Raw genomic sequence first — 17,217 nt, 5'->3', positions numbered from 1 at the left:
GTCTGTTAATAATACACTTAAATAAAGTCAACGTTTCAGTTCAGTCAGTGTTGATGCACCTCATTAAGGAGCAGTTTCTTTGGTTCCACACAGGTCTGATTGGCTCTGTTCCCTCTGTGCTCCAACCCTGTCTGCTGTCAACATGAGCGGATCATAATGTTTTTACAGGCTCATTCTTTTTCATTTACAGGATGGAATCAGGATAAACCTGGCTGACGGGTATCCCTGCACAGATTACTCCCCCACAAGAAGGGCTGTATACGTGGATTCAACCCAATACTGAGACTTTCGTGTTTTCCATTCCACATCTGTGTGCAACAAATGGAAAACGCATCAGGGTGAACGTCATGCTCTCAGTTTTTAATGCGTTCATTTCACAGCTTTTTTTTGCTGTAGAATTAATGTTCCTTTTTCTTGCTCCCTTTGCTCTGCCATGATTATGAGAAGAAAAACCCTCCATAAGGAGGAGGAGTATGAGGCTCAGTGGGGCGTTGGAGAGAGAGGATCTGCACCTATGGCCGTCTGCTGAGAGACGGCAGGAAGCCACCGGCGGCAGATCCTGCTGATCTGGTTGGAGGCTGACTGTTTTACAGTGCAGCGCGGGGGCTCGGGCAGGAAGTGGGCACTTCCACGCCCACAACCTCCACCCTCCCCTCCCACCACTATCAACCCCCTCCAAACCACCTGTGCTGGTCTCACAGGATGTCCCCCCTACCCTCTTCTCCTCCCTCACACTCACTCCTGTACAGCTGCACTTTTTCACAAAACCGCACGTTAAACACTCTCTGTTGTTTCACACTCCACTGCTTCAACACCGCCAATGAAGATATGACTGGGTTTACTGTAAACTGCCTCAAAATGCATGCAAGAGGTTGGCAACCATCAACAAATAGAATAAATGATATTTAATTATCTTTTATGATATCAAAAAATGTGAATACACTGAAAAACTGAAACATTGAGTTTAATTAAATGTATGATGTCAACAAATGTCACAAAACAATTAGTTTTCACTTTTCCTTTAAACATGAATTTAAAGTTTGTTTGAGTTTGTCCTTAAATGCTTTACATTGTCTTAATTCAAAGCTATTGTGTTGATGAACTTAAAATGAGCCTGTTGCACACAGTAAATATGCTACAGTAAAACACGATGCCCTTTCATAGACGTCGTCTCCCAACTCCAATTCCATTCGTTTTACCGGCTACATCTCCAGAAATACTGCCAATGCCCCCATTGGCTTAAAGTCACCAGTACACTTCAAACACTCTTCACTTGCCTGATGGCCATTTACTTGAACTACTGTAGCAAAGTATCTGATCCTTAGAAATGGGATGCGAGAGACAGAGTGAGACGTGAGATTGTCCCTGTGTCGGTGACCATTCCCTTCAGTTCTTTCATAAAATTATACTTTAAAATTCTCTTTGACCAATTGTTTTACAATTTTTTTATTATCCTGTAGTAACTTACGAAATGTCTTGTAAGAGCTGAGTAAATGTATTAACAACACATCTCTGTTTATTTAAACGGTGTCTATTGATTTGAAAGCTGAACTCTTTCAAACTGCAATATCGATATCAAAGCATTCAACACTTGCGTTGTATCAGGGTTTAGGGGCATCTACCACCAGGGGACTGAACGAACAGGTTTTTCCAAAAACTGAATTTTGCAGTGTTCGTGATTGATGTTCTCCTCATGTTAGTGATCTTGCAGCGATAATGCTGTTCACGAACCAAGAGCTGTCTCGTGGTTATCGCCTGTGTGAGCTGACAGAGCAAACAGCCTCACATTGTTGCATATTGAGTGATCAATAATTCTTCCCTGCACTTTGTTTCCCGACCTCTGAGGAGCACGTCTATTATTTTCTATTTATACAACGTTGATGTGCCGCAGATGTCAGAGCTCTGCTAACATGCTCTCAGACACAATGGGAGTGTTTTGTTCTCCCCCCTCACTAAAACAATGATCTCACCAGAACCAGGAATCCGCTGATTGTTTGAAATACCTTCCACTATGCTCCAATGAGACACTTCTTTTTCCCATCGACCCGAAAGACGTAGAGAGAGGCGGGGGAAACTAAACGACCTTGGCAGGAAACATCCAGCCCCCGAGCAAAAAGGGAAGTTCACTTGGCTTTCTTACAACTAATAGTTCAAACTACACAAAGTGACTATGATGCCATTGCAACTCAGTAAGACTAATCGGAAAACACAGAGGATTACTTTTGCCATTCAGTGAGGAATCTGAGATGTATGGTGAAAAAGAGAAGAGTGACATGTGCAAAACAATATGTTCCTATGTACATGTATGGCGGATTCAAAATTGAGGTCATAAAAAATTCAAAACAGCGTACCGTTTGGTGTTCTTTTTTATACGCACGTAACATAAAGTCATATGGATTTGTCCTAGAAAACATATTGGACCAAACTTTGACAATGCTACTAATTGAATGTCAGATTTGTGATCTTGATCTGAAGACATGTGTTTAAGGCTGCACATAAATCAATATTTTGCCAAAATAAAACAAATGGACTAGTTTTTCCTGCCTACAAAGATATTCAACATACATCATTTAATGGGAAACTAAATCTCAAATTGTGATAAATAAATTGCATCAGGGAAAGTACCAAAAGATGATGTTACCCAGCCAAAATAAAAACATGGGAATAAACCTGAATCAAACTTGAGTTTTGTCAACAATAATAAATGTGAAAGACTTTTAAAGAATTGCCATTAGACTTCCGGCAACGAGGAATGGAGTAGACGCGTGTTTCTCCAGCTCCCACTACTTTTAACACACAACTAACTTTTAAACCTCTTACCTGTAAACAACGCGGGGATTTTTGTTTAATTGTTTTATTTATTTTACGCATAACGATCAACTTTCCGTTGAAACGGCTAAATGGCTTCAAAAGCAAGCAAAAAGGAGAAGAAAGACGAGGCACCGGCTACTGCCGTAGCTAGCATGGCGTCCTTGGTTAAGCTACTGGAGGAGCACCGAGACGCACTTTCCAAGGAATTTAAGTCGGCTATGACTTCTCTGGAAGCGAAATTAGACTTTGTCCAGGAGACAGTCACAGACCACGGTAACCGCCTGACCTCCCTCGAGGCTAACGCGAATCAGCTCAGCGACAAAGTGGAAGAGTTGGAGGCTAAGTGTGCAGCAATGGAAGGAAGCTACAACAAGCTAAAGGCTAAAGCTATAGACCTTGAGTCACGCAGCCGTCGCAATAACATAAGGATAACTGGCTTACCGGAGTCGGTTGAGGGTGCACGTCCCACAGACTTTTTTTCGAGACTGCTGGTGGAGCCTCTGGGTGACCAAGTCCTCACTACAGCTCCGGAGCTGGACCGAGCACACAGAGCCCTGACGGCCAAGCAAGGTCCCGGGTCAAGATCAAGAGCGGTAATAGCCCGCATCCATCATTTCAGGACGAAAGAGCTGATCGTTCAGGAGGCCCGGAAGCGGCGGGGAAAGCTGTTTTTCCAGGGGAAGCCCGTGGCTATCTTTGAAGACTACTGCCCAGAGATCGTGGAGCAACGCGCGGCGTACCGGGAGGTGATGTCGGCACTTTATCAACGCGGCTTGAGACCATCACTCCTGTATCCAGCGAGGTTACGGATCACAACCAAGGACGGAGGGAAAAAGCATTTCGCATCGGTGGAGGACGCTACATCTTTCCTGAAAACACTGCAGGGTAACGCGGCGGAGTCTTCGACTAGAGAGGAGCAGTGATGGCCAACTTTAATAGCAGGTTTGATCTATGTTTTATGAGCGCCGTTGCGCTTCATACACCACTCCATAACAAGCTAATAAGTCTTATAAAGCTGTGGAGAAGGACTTTTTGACACTCTTTGCTGTTTTTTTTGTTTTTTTCATACTATACATGTCGAGGTACAGTCTTATGCTTTCCCATCACACTACTGTGACTATTTATTTATTCATTTCTGTTATGAATAAACCCCCAGTCACTGTTACTCTATTCGGAGTGATTTGCATTGAGATATGCCACCTATGCTCCATATAGTCGCGAATCCCTCGGCTGTGTGTGTGTCCTGAAAAGAACGTCACATTTTGACCCTCCAAATGCTTAGTTATTCGTTATTACTATTTCGTATTATAATTAATATTGCTGTTTACCATTGTTTATTTGAATCACTTATTTCGTTATCGTTATTATCTAGTTACCATTTTGTTGTGTGTGTGTGTGTGTGTGTGTGTGTGTGTGTGTGTGTGTGTGTGTGTGTGTGTGTGTGTGTGTGTGTGTGTGTGTGTGTGTGTGTGTGTGTGTGTGTGTGTGTGTGTGTGTGTGTGTGTGTGTGTGTGTGTGTGTGTGTGTGTGTGTGTGTGTGTGTGTGTATGCTTTTTTTATTTATTTTTTTCACATCCCCGAGCACTGCTTTTTGTTTAACCTCTTCGTGTGTAAGGTTGTTAAAATACATTTAAAGTTGAAAACGCTTTGATTCTGAGGTACCTGTATCAATCTGGGGCTGAGATAGCAAGTGCAGGGAAGTTGATTTGCAGATGGTAAGTTTTGGGGAGAGCTTGCAACTGATTAACACAGTTGCTTTCTGGGGTATGGTTAATTTTATTTTGCTTCTGAGTTCTTTGGAAGCTTCTTTGGGTTTTGGGACAGGGTGGGGAGGTTATAATAATTGCACATTGTTTTTTTTCTCTTTACAATGGTCTGGTTTGGATAGTAAACATAAGATGGTCCACACCAAACCAACCTTATACAAACAGTACTTTTCTCTCCTAACATATTATGAGTCGCTCTCTTAACACTGTGAGTTGGAATGTCAAGGGTCTGAACCACCCAATTAAAAGAAGGAAAGTACTCAATCATCTGAAGCAGTTCAACGCTGACATTATCTTCCTTCAAGAAACACATTTGCGTTCTGCAGACAATGACAGATTTCTGGCATCTTGGGCGGGGCAGCACTTTCATTCTACCTTCCAGGCAAAAGCAAGAGGGGTTTCTATCCTTGTGGCAAGGGGCGTAGTCTTTGAACCACTCGATATTACGGCTGACAAGAACGGTAGATTTGTAATCGTCACTGGGAAATTATTTAACATGAACGTTGTCCTGGCTAACGTATATGCCCCAAATATAGATGACGCTGCCTTCTTTGCACGCCTTTTCTCTAATCTTCCCGACCTGGGCCAGCACTACTTGATACTTGGAGGGGACTTGAACTGCTGGCTGGACCAGGCGCTGGATCGCTCCTCCACCAAGCCAGGTGCAGTGAGTAGATCAGCACTACAAATTCAATCCTTCCTCTCAGAGTGTGGTATCTCAGATGTATGGAGGTTCCTCCACCCAAAAGAGAAACAGTATTCTTTTTTCTCCCATGTTCATCATACATATTCTCGAATAGATTATTTTCTCATTGATAATAGACTACTTTCCCAAGTCCGTTCTTGTTCTTACCAGAGTGTTGTTATATCTGACCATGCACCTGTTGTGATGTCACTGGCACTCTCAGGTGTACCGATGCCCACAAGGCACTGGCGTTTTAACTCATCTTTACTGTCTGATGATGAGTTTGTAAAATACTTGAAGGACCACATCACCTTCTTTCTAGAAATGAATACCACATCCGATACCTCTGCTCTCATGGTCTGGGATGCACTTAAAGCTTACCTAAGAGGACAAATAATTTCATTCACCGCTCACAAAAGGCGAAAAGCCCAAAGGGAACGTTCAGACCTGTTATCCAACATTTCAGGAACTGATGCACAATACGCTCTAACCCCGACCCCTGAGCTATATAACACTAAACTGGAACTCAAAACTAAATTTGACCTACTTACTACCTACCAGACTCAAAACATTCTGCTAAAAAACAAAAGTACATTTTATGAGCATGGCGAGAAGGCAGGAAAACTGTTAGCTAACCAGCTGAAAGGACGGAGGTCAAAACAACTAATCACAAGTATTAATACACAAAGTGGCAATGTCACACAAGACCCTACAGAGATAAATACTGCATTCAAGGACTTCTATTCTAATCTGTACTGCTCCCAATTTGATGGGGACGATCCAAGAATCAAGAGTTTTCTGGACTCTCTGCCCATTCCAACTATTCCCCCGGATTTGTCAAAGGCCCTGGAGGTACCTATAACACAAGCAGAAATAACCATAGCTATATCCTCAATGCAATCTGGAAAGTCCCCCGGACCAGATGGGTTTCCCTCCGAATTTAAAAAAAAGTTTTCCACGCTTCTCTCGCCATACTTGACAACCGTTCTGGCCGAATCCTCTCAGCTAGGCTCGCTCCCCCCGTCTCTCAACGAGGCAATAATTACTCTTATATCTAAAAAAGGGAAAGACCCTACTGAATGTGCCTCTTACAGGCCTATCTCATTGCTGAACACAGATGACAAATCTTAGCCAAGGTTCTGGCTCGCAGATTGGAAGGTGTCATTCCACTAATAATATCATCCGATCAGACTGGCTTTATGAAAAACCGCTACTCCTTCTTCAATGTCAGGCGTCTCTTTAATATAATATATTCACCAACTGGAAACGTCCCAGAATGTGTTGTGGCTTTGGATGCGGAAAAGGCGTTTGATAGGGTCGAATGGAGGTATTTATTTACAGTTTTAGAGAAGTTTGGCTTTGGGTCATCACTTATATCTTTGGTTAATCTATTATATGCTTCTCCCACCGCCGCAGTCCAAACAAACGGTACACGCTCGCAACCTTTTGCCCTGGGCCGCGGAACACGCCAAGGTTGCCCATTGAGTCCAATCCTTTTTCATTTGGCTATTGAACCGCTAGCGATTGCTCTCCGCAAAAGTGCAGACGTTGCCGGTATCTCAAGGGGGGGCTCGGTGCATGAGGTGTCTTTGTATGCAGATGACCTTTTGCTATATATTTCAAACCCAACAACCTCTCTGCCAGCAGCAGTATCTCTGCTAGAGCAGTTCGGTTCCATATCTGGTTACAAGCTAAATTTAAACAAAAGTATTCTGTTTCCAATCAATAGTGAAGCACTCCACTTAGACTACAAAGACTCGCCATTTAAACTTGAACGTGAGCAGTTTACTTATCTTGGAGTGACAGTTACACGAAAATTTAAAGATCTGTTTAAGGAAAATTTCATGACCCTATTCGGCCAGGTGAAAACGTTGCTACAGCAGTGGTCTCCTCTCACAATGTCCCTTGCCGGACGTATAAACTCCATCAAAATGAGTATACTCCCGAAATTCACATATCTATTCCAGATGGTGCCAGTGTTCATCCCCAAATCCTTCTTTGTTTCCTTAGATTCCGTTTTCCCCTCGTATATATGGCAAAACAAGAAACCGCGAGCTAATAAACTACTACTGCAACGACTCAGGAGGGATGGGGGCATGGGCCTCCCGAACACTCGCCATTATTACTGGGCTGCTAATATTCGCTGCCTCACCTTCTGGCGCCACTTCTACCTTCAACCCAACAGGCCAGCGTGGACATCCTTGGAACTGGATTCTTGTGGTGATGTCTCACTCCCAGCACTCCTTGGGTCACCACTCAGTCAATTCTCGTCTAAGTCGATAGCTAATCCAGTTGTTCGGCATACCCTGAAAGTGTGGGTCCAGTTTAGGAGGTCTTTTGGTCACAAGGATTTCTCACTTCTGAGCCCTGTGGCTTCCAACCGTTTTTTCGTTCCATCGAGACATGACTCCACCTTTCAGGGCTGGCACGGGAAGGGTATCAGTCAATTTAAGGATATGTTTACAAATGGTAATTTCATGTCTTTCGACCAACTTTCAGAGAAATACAATCTACCTAAGACACATTTCTTTCGATATATACAGGCTAGGCACTATGTGCGGTCTATCTTGCCGTGTTTTCCTAAGGAACCGGATAGTAACCCTGTTGATATGTTCCTCTCCTTTAACCCAATGTCTCCAAAGGCTATGTCAACCCTATACAGAAACATCTCCACGTTGATTCAGGCACCCTTGGTCAGTATTAAGCTGGCTTGGGAACATGACCTGGGGCAGTCCCTGGAGGATGACTTATGGGACAAAATCCTCACATCAATCCATAAATCTTCACTCTGTGCAAGACAGTGCCTTATACAGTTTAAGATAGTACATAGGGCGCATTTCTCAAAGGCTAAATTGTCCAGCTTCTTCCCAGATGTGAACCCTACTTGCGATAAATGTAAAATCAATGTTGCTACCCTCTTTCATATGTACTGGCTATGCCCCCGCCTACAGGAATTATGGGGAGACGTTTTCCTTACCTTGTCCAACATCCTAAATCAAAAACTAGACCCGGACCCCCTGGTAGCTATGTTTGGTACAATCACTGTAGGTGTTCTGCACTTGACACCCTCAGAACGCCGCATGGTTTCCTTTTCCTTGCTTCTGGCCAGACGTGCAGTTCTACTTAAATGGAAGGACGCTGCCCCGCCCACGTGCAACCAATGGCTTCGGGACATAATGTCCTGCCTTAACTTAGAAAAGCTGCGCTTCTCAATCAGAGGCTCTGATGAGAAATTCTGTAAGAACTGGGGTCCCTTTTTGGCTTACTTTAATAAGACCAAAGCAACTTGATGTGGTTACTTGGCCCTTGACATGAAAACAGTGTGACTATTCTAATATACAATAACATATAGTAATTATATTCTCTACTCTGGACAATGTGCTATATAATTACTTTGATCATCCACTGAAACGGGGAGGGATGGGGAGGGAGGGAGGGGCCACCTCCGGCATAATTATTTGCTCACAATACTTTGCTGATGGTGTTTTCTTTTGTGCTGTTTTTTTTTTTTTTTTTTTTTCTATAAAATGTCTTCACTTTTTGTATGTAATACTACATGTTTGCACAACTCACTGCATTGTGATACTGTTTTGGCCCATCTGTGGGATTTCTGTGTTGAACAAGAAAATTAATAAAAATATTTTGAAAAGAAAGAATTGCCATTAAATAAAAGGCACAGTTTTCAATTCCTGTTTTGCAATCAATCCCATTTTATTTGTACAGCTTATCGTAAAATAGGTTTAGCTGGCTTTACAGACAGCATTTAGCATCTACTGTATCTGAAACCATAAACACACTGTTATTTTACAGCACTTAACATGTTCCTCAGCAGCAGTCCAACAGTGGTGACTGTCACTCTCACACACGGTCACCACGGAGACAACAGGGAGGGTTGCATCAACACTGTTCAGTGTGCACCTCGATGTCAGTGAACAGAACAAAAGGTTGTCACAGAAGGAAATGACCTCACACTTCAGAGGAGGAAACACACAGCGTTCTTCTGCCTGAGCAGGACGGGGGGGCTTTCACTTGAATTCAACCGTCATTTACACACACATTTATATTTAGAAACAGTAATGTTGGTGACCAACAGTACCGTCAGTCAGGCACTGGTGTATTTACAGATGTGCTGAGCATGTGGGGTGTCATTGGGCTAACAATGCCTCTTATTCAGTCTCAGCAGGGAGTCTTTCTCTCGGTTTACCTGCAGTGGTACAGCAGCTCTCGCAATGTGTTGTTTATGAACGTCTACTACACTAATGTGAACTTTGAGCTCTATGTGCAGGATTGTTCACACTAAGTGGGCTTGCACCGTTTTTATTTTCTCATTTTTATTCCACAGAATAAATAGAAACAGAATAAAAATAAGAAATGCCTTTTTTTGTATACTTATTTATTTTTGTCTTTGTGCTGCTGCAACATCTGGATTTCCTCTGGGGATCAACAAAGGCATGTCTTCTCTTTTCTAATATATGTAGTTTTACCTAGCTCTCACTTTGATGCGAAGATTTAATCATAAAGCAAATTGTTTGTTATACTAATTGTTTCTTACATAATATGTACATATATCCAAATATCAGTGATTTGTTGTATTTTTTTTTTATTAAGCAAAACGAGTTAATTTCTATTGCTTCATTCGAAAATAAAATGACCCTTTATCTTTTGGTAATGCTAATGAAGAAAGTTTCAACATTTTTTCTTGACCTTAGAAACAGCTGTTGATCAACCTTCAGGTCCATTTATGGCATTTTCCACTGCAGGGCCTCGCACGGCTTAGTATGGTATAGGTAGGCCAGGCTCACTTTATGCTACGTTTCCATTACAGTTTAGGAACTGGGGTAGTAACTATAGTAACGTAGTGTAGGCAGAGCCGTGACGTCATCTTCAATGCGGAACACAGAACCAGCATCAGCCGTTAGCTGTTAGCACTCAGAGCTCACAGCTCCTCATATCTGTTCAGAAACTAGACAAAAGTTAAACAAGTACAAACCACAGATTGTCTGTGTCATGGTGAATACAGTCGCTGGTTTATTTATGTCTGTATAGGCCGTTGTTGTGAATGTGGACGGTCGGAGCATAATCACGGTAAAATATGTTCATTTTGTTGTAGTTGCCAGCGATTCTCTCACTAGTTTAGCATACTCAGCCCGGTTGTTAGTCCGGAAAGAACCTGGATTTTGGAGAGCCAGAAAACTATGAAAAGGTACCCGCTAGCCGGAACTACGCCTAGTGGAAACGCAACCAAAAACGGCACGCTTAAAGTGCGCTGTAGTGGAAATGCGCCATTAGATGCTTTTAATCATCTCACAAGATCTCCCTCTGTCAATGCAGATCATGTGATATCATCAGCAGCTCCAACACAGAATGAACCTTCAGCAGTAAACCAACAACCTCAACCAAAGTAGATTGTTACAAACTACTCTGACAGGTTGAAAAACTAGAAGACAAGGATGATGCATCACAAAGGGCATTGTAATAAATGATAGGCCTCAGACTGTTGGTGTGAACAGGTTGAAGCAGAGGGACTGATCTCCAGTCAGTGACAGAGTCCACTTTATGTGTGACTCAGCAGTTGACAGACAAGGGGAACGTTTATATCACTATTGATGTGAGCTCCAGAGTTTCCCAAGACAAACACCAGAGACTCTCTGTTTGTCCACAGGCTTCATACGGTGTACAGAGCATTTCTACAGTGGTAGCAGGGGGGACCAGACACTACAGGGTGTGTTATCATTATTCTAACATGAAAAGGGTGTTTTATGCAACACTGGATGTGTATCAGGAGGGAAAAATCCATAATACATGCAAGTTTCAGATTATGTGTCAAGATAGGTGTTCCACTGGCAATTTCATAACTGAACTGCTCAACAAACAGACATATACAAATAAAAAATGTAGCAATTTTGGGAAAATATAGATTAAATTAAAATTCTGAGTACAATATTTAAAATAAAAATAATTTAAATTGAAGTAAAGTAAGTTCCTGGATTCAAATCAAAAGGCAAGTGCAGTTTCTGGTAACATTCATGGACTGCTGCACATTTGACTGATATCAATGTGAATGTCAAGTGGCCCTGCAGCTGTGAGGATGCAAAGATGCTGATCATTGATAAGTGTCCAAAACCTCAGGTTACTCCTCACTCTTGGAATGAACACACTATGTACACACAATAGTGCTCCTGCCTCCTGCCAGCAGTATAGTGCTGCACCAAGCCAACACAAACAGGTCATTACATCGTGCTAATTTCTTTCTCTTCATTCACTGAACACCGCTTTACACACTGAACTGCTTCGATAACATAATACTAAAACGCCCTAACTTTTCTACTCTCAAGTTTTTATTTTCCAAAGCTATCAGGACCAGATGTGCATCCTTTTATTGGCTCAATATGTTTTGCACAGTTGAAATTCATGGAGGACCACAGGACGGGTAACTAAAGAGGATTAAGTTAGAGTTGAGAAGGTGAAGTGCTCCGCTGTGTGTGAGATCATCAGAAGGGTCTGACGCAGACACCAGGATGATTTACGCTTCTCTCTCATTTCTTACAGGCAACACAAAACAAAACAATCAGAGAGCTGCCTGTGGTGTTTTAGATTTGATAGCTTCTTGGCAAGTTAGTGTGTGCTGCGCATCAAACACAGAGACAGAACTCTGCAGACTGAGGGCAGCTGGGTAAAGCTTTGGATTTCACACGGTGAGAGACGGTGCCAGTGCACAGTGAACGGTGGGAGGAGAAGAATGAGCAGCCATGATATGACAGAGAGAAGAACGGATCAGAAAGAGAGAAAGAGGGGAAACAATAGCTCTTGGTGTAAAGTGCAGATCTGATGGCTGCCTCACACTGGCAGCAGCCCAGTCAAACATGCCTTTGTGCTGACGTGGGAGCGCTGTGGGAATGTGTTTCTTCTCTTTTTCTGGCCAAGGCACTGACTTGGGATGTTGAGCTGAGCTCGTGGGGGTTACTCAAATATCCTAAGTGATGCAAAGATTAAAACAAATATCTATGCAATAGATGTGGATTTGCAGCTTTTTGTTAATTTCTTTACGGGGGTTCTGCTATTCTTTTAAACCACACTTCTGCTATGATTCTTAAGAGTGAAAGTGATGCCGTTTCAGCACGTTAGGGGCTGTTTTCTGGAGAAATCTGTCTATCATCATACAATGAGATCACTCCTAATACAATTTCATGAATCATTAACCCTTAAGTGCTTGGTTACTTTTGAACACAAGCAGCTTCTATTGCCATCTAGCTTGATAGGAACTTCAGCAACATAAAGATGATAACAACAGGCTCAGTAGAAAGCAGCAGGAGCCCCCCCCCCCCCCCCTGCACGGTACACTTCAGAATGGACCGGGTCACATGGAGGGTCCTGTTGCCGGGTGGGATTTCAGAGGCTGAGTCCTGAGGGAGTCATTATGTTGAGATCCCCAAACAGCCCAGTCAGACTCAGATGTTCCCAAGCTCAGCCCGAGATCTTGTCTCTGTTATATAATAACAACTTCGTGACTTATCATTTTTCTTCATCAGGGTCCTTATCTATTTTTGATGCACTTTCAGAAAGTTGGGGCCACAGGAAGAGGAAGCCTTTTACTAAACTTGTTTTGGACCTGGACCTAATGTCAGCAAGCTAGCAACATTAACTGTTCAAATATTAGTATTTTACAGGTGGATCAGTATTTAGACGGACACTTGTGACATTTGGCATTTTGGCTTAAGCAAATAACAGAAGCAAATGTACAGAAAATATACAGCTGAACATTTCAACTGTAACAAATATTTAGAAGATTTTTGTTATTTTTTGGTCATTTCACAGTATGATGCAGCAATGTGTTTTCCAAATGCATTGTCTATGGAAAGCCAGGTGTGATCAATCTGATTTGATTGTATATTCTGCTCTCAAGATTCTTGCTTTTTTATAATTACTTTGGTATCATTACTCTTTCTTTTGTTGTCAGTAGCTCCTTTTAATCACATTTTGATATTGATTTAAAAGATTGCCCTGTATAAATAAAAAGAAGTAACATAAAAGGGAGTTTAAAAATAATAGACAACGATAGATAAGAAGTATTTTCGTGATGCAGCCATCAGCTGGTGTAGTGTATGCACAATCTTTAAAGATGCAGGAAGGCAAAAACACACAGGTGAAAATCTACTTGATTGAATGGAAATGTCTTTTTCCACAAAGAAAGAGCAGAATATAATTATTTCATAGTGCTGCCAAAGTGAAAATGGCATTTGCTATTACAATTCATATTCTTTTAATTAAAGGACAAAGAAAAGAAAGAACGCAGATAGACATATTAGACATGTCAGAGAGCTGGCAGATATGATGAAGTGGCATTTAATCCTGACTGAGTCATTGTGGGGTTTACAGTTTGGGACACCCCCCCCCCCCCCCCCCCCCCCCCCCCCTCTTACAATAAGCAGGGGATTGCCATGCACGGGAATAGAAAGGCAGCGGGACTATTGTACAGAACAAAAGGCTCCCTGCGTAAAACTGCGCATGAGTGCTGCCTGCCGCGTGCACGTGTTGTGCAAGCAGAGCGATGTCAGAAGACCACAATGTGTTTTCATAAGCCCCCATTAAAATCTCAGATACAAAAACCTCCACCCAGCATGCACTCAAAATCATCTGCTGCACAGACTCCGATATTTACAACGTGACACATGATGTGAGGAATGGGCGAGGGGGGGTGGGGTGATGCTGCATCCCCTCAGTGCCATCACCGCGTTGCATCAGCACAAACAGACAAAGAGGCTCCTCAGAATGCTGTATCATTAATGGCAGCATCACTCCCGTATGGCACCTCATCGCAAACACGTGGCGATCAAACAACAGTATCTCGAAACACACACACTCATTCTGCTTCTGGTCACAGCTTCCTTTCATTCCAGAAAAGCAAAGGTGGACGATCAGATGATTTCAGTTCACTGTAAATGCCCTCAAAAACACACAAAAATATTGTATTGAACTATATAGGTGCATGTGATAAAACTGCTCTGCTTATGGGTGTTCTCTTTTTTCCCAGAAGTGTTTTCCAACAATATATCGACTTGTGAGACCTTACTTGCATAACAACATTCCTCACTACACCGCTGACTCCTCCATAATAAAATGACAGGACTGACTAAGCCCTGCTGCAGCATCCTCATGACAAAGCAGGACCGCGCGTAAAGGCGCAGCTGGGTTCATACCGCACTTCAAATAAAAAATGTTTAGTTTTTTAGCCAGGAAATGGTATACAAAGCTTGCTCCCGATAGTAAACAAAAGGGGTCAATGATATTGAAAATATGGGTTCCTAAAAGACACCGTCGAGATGGACATGATTATATTGGTTGTCGGAGCAAATAAGGACCGTCCTTACACAGCAAATATTTAAAAATGTTGATTAATGGGCAGGTGATGACATCATGCAATCAGATTGGGGAAGAGCAGAAGAACATTGAAGTGCACTGTTTAATAATGATAATAATAATAATGATAATAATAACAATAATACTTCTCATAGTAATAATAATAAGGTAATAATCATGATTGTTCATGAAGTGATTGAGGTGTTTTACAAAGCTACAGGTGACAGCTTCTCTTTTTATGTGTGCATATTTCTGCTGATAGAAGCAGCGCGTGCCTCCTGCGGGATCTCCGCTTACCTACTTGACAAACACAGAGAAAATGGAGCGCACACGGTGTATTGACTGAAAGCATAACAGGATGTGGTTCAGAGTGTGTTTCACTCCTGAACCCGCGTTCACACCCCGACGCATTATACAGCCTCCAATATTATCACCACGCCAAGCTTCAGAGACATGCAAGCTGTTTTCCTTCCTTTCAGTAGTGACTTTTTCCACAGATCACAGGGAGGACTCTTCGGGCTGCGACACTAATGCAAGTTTGCAACTCGGCTTAGAGAGCATCAACAAAACACTGAAGTTGAGAAACGGTGGATTCACACATGAGAAACAGAGAGGAATATATCAGAGGAGAGAAATGACGCGGAGAAACGTGCAGCAGCTCACCTTTTACTTTCTATTCCGCGCGTCTCAAGCCCTTTTGTCCGTGTCCCTCATAAGTTCTCTCACATGATGACTCCTTTCCTCAGAAAGGTCACTTCTTGTCCCGATGCAGCACCTCGCTTTTGTGTCACTTCAGTAAAAAACACCGTGTGTGACTCTGTTGTGTGTAGGACTGCGTGCGTGTGTGCGCGCGGTGCTCCAGCGCGGCGTGCCGCTCCGTCTCCGCTGTTTGTTACTCTCGACTGGAACGCCTACAGTCGCTACATTGTTGACATTCGGCCGCTGACGTCACTCTATCCTCATTCACAACATCGTAAGCGCGGTGCGGCTTTGCGTTAACGCCCGCGGGAAACGTGCGCGCACTCCCAGGAACGTACGCAGCAGAGTTTGGAGAATCGCACTACTGGCTGCTCGCTCAGATCCCTCCCCTCGCGCTTGCTCGGTGCCCCCCCCTCCTTCCCTCCGTGCACACAGCGGGAATATGACTGCGAAAGATGACACAAGACATTTTCTTAGGCTGCAGACGGGAGGACGCTTCAGTCCAGAATGTACTTATGTGTACAGTCAAACCTCCTCTAGATCAGAATCAGGTTTATTGTCAAGCAGGTTTATGCATACAAAGATTTACTTTGGTGTGCACATTTTAAAAACTATTATAAAAATAAAAATACATTAAAAAATGTTTTAAAATATATCTTAATCTACAGAGGTGGGAAGTTACTTAGTGCAATTACTAAAGTACTGTAGCCTACTTGTCATACTTCTACTTTGCTTCAGTGTTTATTGTTGCTTATTGTACTTTTGACTCCACTACATTTATTAACACTAATAGTTACCAGCTACTGTTAACATATAAAACAAATGACATTTTGATAATGCAGTACATTTCTACCAATATATTAATAAATAAACTAAAATGGTCTTAGTAATAAACTACAACATTGAAATGTTCTTACATGTATTTGTAAGCAATTCAAAGAAGGAATCCTTTATTATTCCATAATAATATGATATGTTCAAATCAGCCATTGTTCATAATGCATACTTTTACTTTTGATACTTTAAGTACATTTAACTGGCAATACTTTACATTTTGAATTCAGTACTTTCACTTGTATTAAAGTATTTAAAGACTGAAGTATTTCTACTTAGAATAAAATGTTTTTTCTTCCTCTTGGTTTCGTCTTCTCTAAGGTCACATGGATCTGTTGTCTTAGAGTACACTTTACTTAAAAACATCTTATTGAAATGTATTTATTTTCAATTCATTTTTGTATTGCATTCTATATTGAGGGAATCCCAAAGTAAACAGAAGGTTATCAGGTTACATTACTTTTTTTTTTACAAAGATTAGGTTACTGATTTTTTTTTTTTACAGGTAACTAATCATTTTAACATTTTTCAAGTAACACTCCCAACGCTGGTGATCGGTCATACATCTGTTTCTATGTTGTGCTTCTCAGTGGTGAACTGAGAAAACATGCAACATATTTAAAGAATTCAAGCTAACATGTACAATTGTCAGTTTGTGGGAGATGTAGTCCTTTAAACTACAGGGTTCTAAAGACGAGTTATGTGGTCACAATGTTCTGTATCGTCAGATTGAATGAGTGTATGTGGAGAGGATTTATTTCAATGTTTCAGAAGTGAAAACAGACCACAGCAACAAACAGAAATGTAATGTATGATGTTGAATGTGATGCAGCAGGCGGTGGGTGGAGGGAAGCTGAGAGCTACTCAGCACCAGCCATGTGAGGGAGGCCGGCTTTGTGTTCTGGAGCTCACATCCTGTTTGGACAAGCGAACTGGATGTTTTTAATTCCTGATGTGGAAACTACCCCTGGGGAGTTTGCATGTAATTATGAATTATCACAGCACAGCATACAGCCCTTCTTCATCGCAGCCGTCACTTTTCGCGGGCTATTCCATGAGTGACAT

At 42.2% G+C, this 17,217-nt stretch overlaps 1 protein-coding gene across 3 annotated transcripts in view; it reads right to left on the bottom strand.

The window, feature by feature from the left end:
• bach2b (BTB and CNC homology 1, basic leucine zipper transcription factor 2b) overlaps positions 1-15,535 on the bottom strand; it is a 105,553-nt gene extending 90,018 nt beyond the window's left edge. For 2 of the 3 annotated variants that reach the window (XM_079646608.1, XM_079646611.1), the window contains exon 1: positions 15,283-15,535. The gene's annotated coding sequence lies outside the window, so the exon portion shown is untranslated. Of the gene's footprint in view, positions 1-3,252; positions 9,187-15,282 lie in introns of those variants that run through there. The other variant, XM_079646609.1, reaches the window with a different exon arrangement.
• Between the last annotated feature and the right edge of the window lie 1,682 nt (positions 15,536-17,217).

Source organism: Notothenia rossii (genome assembly GCF_949606895.1).
Source record: "Notothenia rossii genome assembly, chromosome: 8".
NCBI classification, from domain to species: Eukaryota; Metazoa; Chordata; class Actinopteri; order Perciformes; family Nototheniidae; genus Notothenia; species Notothenia rossii.
The sequence above is the reverse complement of the archived record's forward strand: the minus strand, read 5'-3'. Positions and strand labels throughout refer to the sequence as shown.